We start from the raw sequence: 8,196 nt of genomic DNA on the forward strand, positions 1-8,196 counted from the left end.
ATAATAATAATTAATAATTTTTTAATTCTATGCAAGTATGTATATATTCATAATTAGAAAAATATAAGTTTTTTTAAATGGTGCTTTTTAGAGACAGGCAATGTTTGGCTAGTGTGGTTCAGCGGTTGAGTGTTGACCCAGGAGCCAAGAGGTCACTGATTTAATTCCCAGTCAGGCACATGCCTGGGTTGCAAGCACAATCCCCAGTAGGGGACATGCAGGAGGCAGCTGATCAATGACTCTTTCTCATCACTGATATTTCTGTCTCTCTCTCCCTCTCCCTTCCTCTCTCTGAAATCAATAAAATTAAAAAATAACAACAACAACAAAAACAATAACCTCCCACCCCACCCGGGAACCTCTGGTAACCTCTATTATACTTTCCAAGTCTATGAATTCCATATTGACATTTTATATCTATGTTGAAGTAATATTTTGGACATACAGGTTAAATAAAACGTTATTAAAATTAAGTTCACCTTGTTTCTTTTTATATTTTTAATGTGGCTATAGAAATGTTAAATTATTTATGGGGTTCACATTATGTTTCTACTTGACAGTGCTACGCTAGCATAAGTGCAAGTGAGGAAATAGAGGTGATGCTGGAATGAGCAGATACAGATCAAGTCATGAGGGAGCTTACAGTACCCCATAAGACAAAACTTTACGGGTAACAGAGCCAACAACACACTAATAAGGGGAGTGACAGGATCAGACTCATGTTTCAGAGAATACCACGATGGCAGTGTGGTGCTAGACTGGAGGAGGGCAAGGCTAGAGGCAGGGACAACCGTTAGAAGACTCACAATAGTAGAGCCAAGAATAGAAGAATATCCAAATCTGGGCAAAGGCAGGCAGAACAAAAAAGAACCAGGGCTCCTAACAGAATGGATATTCACTATTTTACTTTATTTTTATTTTTTACTTTATTTTTATTGTTGACACTATTACAGATGTGCGCATTCCCCCCTCCTTTGCCCACCTCCACCCAGCCCCCGCCCACCTGCCCTCTGGTCACCATACTGTTCTCTGTGTCTATGGGCTATGCATATATGCTCTTTGGCTAATCCCTTCACCTTCTTTCATCCCATCCCCCCCCCAAGAGCTTTCAGTCTGTTCCATGTATTCATGCCTCTGTTTCTATTTCGTTTATCAGTTTATTCTGTTCATTAGAGTCCATATATAAGTGAGATCAATGGTATTTGTCTTTCTCTGACTGGCTCATTTCACTTAGCATAATAATCTCCAGGTCCATCTACGCTGCCGCAAAGGGAAGATTTCCTTCTTTTTTACAGCTGCATAGTGTTCCATTGTGTGAACGTCCCACGGCTGTTTATCCACTCCTCTACTGATGGGCACTTGGGCTGTTTCCAGATCTTGGCTACTGTAAATAACGTTGCTATGAACATAGGGGGGCATATATTCTTTCTGATTGGTGTTTCAGGATTCTTAGGATATAGTCCCAGAAATGGGGTCGCTGGGTCAGAAGGCAATTCCATTTTTAATTTTTTAAAAAAGAATAGTTTATTGATAGAGAGAGAGGAAGGGACAGGGAAAGAAACACTGATGTGATGGTACATCAATCGCCTGCCTCCTGCACAGCCCCCTACCAGGGATCCAGCCCACAACCCAGGCTTGTGCCCTGACTGGGAATCGAACCAGCAACCTTTCGGTGCATGGGACAATGCCCAACCAATTGAGACATACCAGCCAGGGCTCCATTTTTAATTTTTTGAGGAAGCTCCATACTGTTTTCCACAGTGGGGTTCCCTTTTCTCCACATCCTCACCAGCACTTGTTTATTGATGGCAGCCATTCTGGCCGGTGTGAGGTGATACCTCATTGTGGATTTAATTTGCATTGCTCTGATGATTAGTGACATTGAGCATTTTTCCATATGTCTGCTGGCCACCTGTATGTTCTCTTTGGAGAAGTGTCTATTCAGGTCTTTTGCCCATTTTTTTAATTGGGTTGTTTGTCTTCTTGGTGTTGAGTTGTGTAAGTTCTTTATATATTTTGGAGATTAACCCCTTATCCAATGTATCATTGGCAAATATATTCTCTTATACAGTGGGTTTCCTTTTCATTCTGTTGATAGTTTCTTTTGCTGTGCAGAAGCTTTTCAGTTTGATGTAGTCCCATGTGTTTAATTTTTCCTTTATTTCCCTTGTCCTAAGGAGACATATCGACAAAAATATAACTACGAGAGATGTCTGAGATTTTACTGCCTATGTTTTCTTCTAGGATTTTTATGGTTTTGTGACACAGTTATCTTTTATCCATTTTGAGTTTGTTCTTGTGTATGGTGTAAGTTGGTGGTCTAGATTCATTTTCTTGCATGTACCTGTCCAATTTTCCTGACATCATTTATTAGAAACTGTCTTTACCCCATTGCATGTTCTTGCCTCCTTTACCAAATATTAATTGACCATATAGGTGTGGGTTGATTTCTGGGCTCTCTGTTCTGTTCCACTGATCTATATGCCTGTTCTTATGCCAGTATCAGGCTATTTTTATTACAATGGCCTGTAATATAGTTTAATACCAGGTATTGTGATATCTCCAACGTTGTTCTTCTTTCTCAAGATTACTGAGAATATGCAGGGTCTTTTTTTGTTCCATATACATTTTTGGAATATTTGTTCTAGATCTGTGAAATCTGCCATTGGTATTTTAAAAGGGAATGTGTTGAATCTATAGATTGCTTCGGGTAGTACGGACATTTTAATATTAATTCTTCCAATCCATGAACATGATATATGCTTCCATTTATTTGTATTTTCCTCAGTTTCTTTCCTCAATGTCTTATAGGTTCCCAAGTATAGGTCTTTTACCTCCTCGGTTAAATTTATTCCTAGGTATCTTATTTTTGTTATTGTTACAATAGTAAATGGGATTGTTTTCTTAGTTTCTCTTTCTGATAGTTCATTATTGGTGTATAAAAATGCCACTGATTTCTGGATGTTAATTTTGTATTCTGCTACTTAGTCAAATTCATTTATTAGATCTAGTAGCTTTTTGGTGGAGTCTATCATGTCATCTCTGAATAATATTTTTACTTCCTCCTTCCCAATTTGGCTGCCTTTTATTTCTTCTTCTTGTCTGTTTGCTGTGGCTAGGACTTCCAGTACTATATTGATTAAGAGTGGTGAAAGCGGACATCCTGTCTTGTTCCTGATCTTAAGGGAAATGCTTTTAGTTTTTGCACATTAAGTATGATATTGGCTGTGGGTTTGTCATATATGGCCTTTATAACATTGAGGTATGTTCCCTGCATTCCCACATTGCTGAGAGTTTATCACAAATGGGTGTCGGATTTTATCAAATGCTTTTTCTGCATCTGTTGATATGATCATGTGGTTTTTATCCTTCGTTTTGTTTATGCGATGTGTCACGTTTATTGATTTGTTGATATTGTACCAACCTTGCATCCCTGGAATAAATCCCCCTTGATCATGGTGTATAATCTTTTTAATGTATTGCTGGATCCTATTTGCTGAGGATTTTAGCATCTATGTTCATCAGGGATATTGGCCTATAATTTTCTCTCTGTGTTGTGTCTTTATCTAGTTTGGAATTAAGATAATGCTGGCCTCGTAAAATTAGCTTGAGAGTTTTCCTTCCTCTTGAATTTTCTGGAATAGTTTGAGAAGGACAGGTGTTAGTTCTTTGAATGTTTGGTAAAATTCACTGGTAAAGCCAGCCAGTCCAGGACGTTTATTTGTTGGGAGTTTTTTATTACTACTTCAATTTCACCAGTTGTAATCTGTCTATTCAGATTCTCTGATTCTTCCTGATTCAGTTTCAGAAGATTGTATGTTTCCAGGAATTTATCCATTTCATCCAGATTGTCCAATTTGTTGGCATATACTTACCTGTTCATAATATTTTCTTACAATCCTTTCCATTTCATTGGTGTGAGTTGTTTCTTCTCTTTCATTTCTAATTTTATTTATTTGGGTCCTCTCTCTTTTGTTCTTGATGAGTCTGGTTAAAGGTTTGTCAATTTTTTTTTTTTTTTATATGTTTTTATTGATTTTGAGAGAGAGAGGAAGAGAAAGGGAGAGAGATAGAAACACTGATGGACTGCCTCCTGTGTGCCCCCAACCAGAGATCGAGCTTGCAACCCAGGCATGTGCCCTGACCTGGCATCAAACGGCCCAACAGACTGAGCCACACTGACCAGGGCTCACTCGTTCTTTCTCTTTCTTTCTTTACTTTTCTCTCTCTCTCTCTCCCTCTCTCCCTCTCTCTCTCTTTCCTCCTCACCTGAGGACATTTTTTCCATTGCTTTTCAGAGAGTGGAAGGGAGAGATCGAGAGAGAGAAACACAGATGTGAGAGAGACACATGGATTGGTTGCCTCCCTCGCTTGCCTGACCAGGGCCAGGGATCAAACCTGCAACCAAGGTATGTGCCCTTGGTCGGAATCAAACCAGGGACCCATTAGTCCACAGGATGATGCTCTAGCCACTGAGCCAAACCGTCTAGGGCAGGACTCTTTTTTGAGTAATTTTTACTCCTAGGTCAACAGCTGACCTAAGAGCATTAATTAGGATTTCTTAAACCCAGGGAGGCCTCTCAAAAGTTTTTCTAAATGGATAACATCCTGAGGCTAATTAGCGAGGGAAATAAAGTTTCAGTCTCATCCTCTCCAACTCCAGACCTATGGCTTTTGGCTATCTTTGGGAGTGACTCTGGGACTTGGGAAGTAGTAACCTCTGCACCCTCTCTTGGGGTTGTTTAATACCACTAGGAACATTTGCTGTTTGTCCCAGCTGAAACCTGACAAAATATTTGAAAGGATTTCATAAATTTAATCAGAAATTTGGCCACGCCCAGCTGGGCGTGGCTCAGCGTTTGAGTGTCGGCCTGGGATCCAGGCAATCAGGGTTCGATTCCCAGTCAGGGCACATGCCCGGGTTGCAGGCTTAAGCCCCAATGACTCTCTCATCATTGATGTTTCTGTCTGTTTCTCTCTCTCTTTTTTCCTTTCTCTGAAATCAATAAAGATATATTAAAAAAAAAAAAAAGAAATGTGGCCACATTGAAAGCTAATGCCAGAGCCTGATAAGAAATGTACCCAGAGAGAAAGAAACATTCTAACAATGGTGGATGGAGTCATCACTCCTTTGCCACCATTTAGGTGACAACCTAATTCTTTCTTTTTTAATTTAAATTTTTTTTTAATTTATCTTTATTGTTGATATTAAAGGTGTCCCATTTTTTCCCCTCATTGACCCCCCTCCACCTTGCTCCCACCTTGCCTTCACCCCATTATTGTCTGTGTCCATGGGTTATGCATATAAGCATATAACTTCTTTACAACCCAATTCTTGAGGTATTAAAAACAGCTGTCCTTATTTTAAAATATATCTTTATTAATTTCAGAGAGAGGGAGAGAGCTAGAAACATTAATGATGAGAGAGTCATCATTGATCAGCTGCCTCCTGCAGGCCCCCAGCTGGGGATCAAGCCCAAAACCCGGGCATGTGCCCTGACCGGGAATCACACCACGACCTCTCCTGGATCCTTGGTCGAAGCTCAACCACTGAGCCATGCCCAGCCGGGCCTAAATGAAATCTTTACAGGACCAGAGGTGTGGCTCCAGAAACAATTCGAAGCCTATCAATTCATCTTATGGTCCCAAAATCTCTCCTTTTAATCTCAAAAGGCTTATAAATATTGGCTTTATGAAACCAAAGTCCTTCTAGGAAGAGCTTTCTTTCCCTATACCTGTGAGATGTAAACAGAAAACTTCTTTACTAAAAGGCTTATCTTTGCCTTAAGTAAGCCCTGTCCATTGTTTCTGTGCATCTAGGTTAACACACCTTTGAAATGCCCCCTTTCAGACCCTTCCTTCAAATACCTAACCACCCTTTCAGACCCCTCCTTCAAAAGTTTGCACAAGGTAATCTAATCTCTGCCTTGCTTTCTCCTACCTTCATGTAATCTTCCTTACATCCCTCCTTAATCTCAAATGCATAAAAGAAACTGCCAAACTGTCCTCCGAAGCATTTGAGATCTCGCTCCCTGGCATATGGCATCAGTTTTATTTGTGGTAGGGTTTTTTCCCCCATCAGTTTTGGCTCAAATAAAGTCTTATAAAAATTGTCTGAGAAAGAGAAAGACAGAGAGAGAGAGGGAGAGAGAGAGAAAGAAAGAGAGAAAGGGAGGTAGGTGGGGAGGAAGGAAATTGGGCCATAGAACAGGAGAGAGTCCAGAAACAGACTGTGTGTATATGGTAAATGTGACATTTGAGATTAATGGGTCAAGAATGGACTGAAGCCCTGGCTGGGTAGATTAGTTTGTTAAAGCATTGTCCCGATATGCCAAGGTCGTGGGGTTTGATCCTCAGTCAGGGAACATATAAGAATCAACCAATGAGTGCATAAATAAATGGCACAACAAATCAATGTTTCTCTCTCTCAAATCAATAAACAAAAATTTAAAAGAAAGAATGGGTGGACTATTTGGAGAGACACTGTTCAGAAAAAAATAATTGCGCGCACACCATAAATACACACACACACACACACACACACACACACACAGACTGAAGAAAAGCATAACCATGTAAGAACTTACAGGAAGAAATATAAGAGAAACCCCTGCTCTGTCTCAGGGTAAAGCAGGGTTTTTCAACTTCAACTGCCCTATTGACATTTTAGGGCAGAAAAATTCTTTGTTGTAGAGGGATTTCCTGTGCATTGTAGTATGTTTAGCACCATCTCTGGACTCTACTCACTGGATGAACAGATGTTTAGCACCACTGGATGTTTAGCACTACCACACCAAAGGAGAACCAAAAAATGTCTCCTGACATTGCCAAATGGCCCCTAAAAGGCAAAATATCTTCCATTTGAGAACCATTAGGATAGGGAATGATAGGCAGAAAATACAAAATACACACATAAAAAATTGATATATTTAAACATAAAATTTTAAACTTTGGTTCAACAAAAATGCCACATGGCTAAAGACAAGCAACAACTTTAAAAAGCACTAAGTTGGGAATGAATATTTAAAACATATATAAATGACAAAAGATTATTATCCAGAATAGAAAAAACACTACTATATACATATAAAAAGACAACCCAATATAAATGAGACATTTCTCAAAAGAGGAAATACAACTAGTCAACACTCGTGAAAACATCATCTCACACCCTGGCTGGTGTGGCCCAGTTGGTCGGGCGTTGTCCTGTGCACCCAAAGGTTGCCGGTTCAATTCCGGGTCAGGCCACGTGCCCAGATTTCAGGACCCATCCCTGGTAGGGGGTGTGCAGGAAGCAGCCGATCGATGCTTCCCTCTCACATCAATTGTTCTCTCTCCCTTCCTCCCTCTCTAAAAATCAGTAAAATATCTTTAAAAAACACACAACATAATCTCACTAGTAACTACCTGAGACACGCTCACATGCATACACAGACACGTGGAGGATTTTCTATGCCGCACTGTGTCTAACAGTGAAAAACTGTAAGCAATCTACGGAATCGCACATACTAGGGGATCTTGACATACTATGGAATTTACAGAGCAAGCAGAAAGAACAAAGTAGATCTCCACAGACCTCTACATGTTGGCAAAGCTCTAAGACCCATTTTTAAGCACAAAAAGTCAAGCTGAGTAGGTACGATACATGAATATATCTCATATGTATAAACACCTGTCAATAAATATAAAGAAAAATAGAAAAACACACCCCAAACGGATAACAGTTCTTACTTTGGGGCAAGAGATTAAAGAAGGAAAAATGGAAATGGAAAGACACAGGTCAAAGGGGATCTAGTCTGTGTAAAAATTTTCATCAATGTTTTACAAGATCATACGCATGGACTACAACTAAAATAAATATAGGAAACAAGCTCAATGTGGCCAAATTAATCGTTCCACCCCCATATTAAACCTTTCTCCCCCACTTCCTAATTCTGATAATTAACAAAACCTTCCAGTAGTTCCTTCCATCCTTGTAATACAACTAAAACATATGACATCATTAATTCGGTGTTTAAGGAAAGCGTGGGTATCTAAGAGAGTTCGTTTGCGTCCCGCAGAAGTTTGTTTATAAAGGTTTGCGCTTGTTTATACTGTAATGAGCAGGTATCAGTTTTGTACTAAAGAATCATTGACGTTCTAGCTTTGATCTATCCCAGGGATGCGAAAAAAGAAAGAGGTGACTGGCCAGCCAGG

Source organism: Miniopterus natalensis, chromosome 1 (assembly GCF_054644295.1).
Source record: "Miniopterus natalensis isolate mMinNat1 chromosome 1, mMinNat1.hap1, whole genome shotgun sequence".
Taxonomy (NCBI): Eukaryota; Metazoa; Chordata; class Mammalia; order Chiroptera; family Miniopteridae; genus Miniopterus; species Miniopterus natalensis.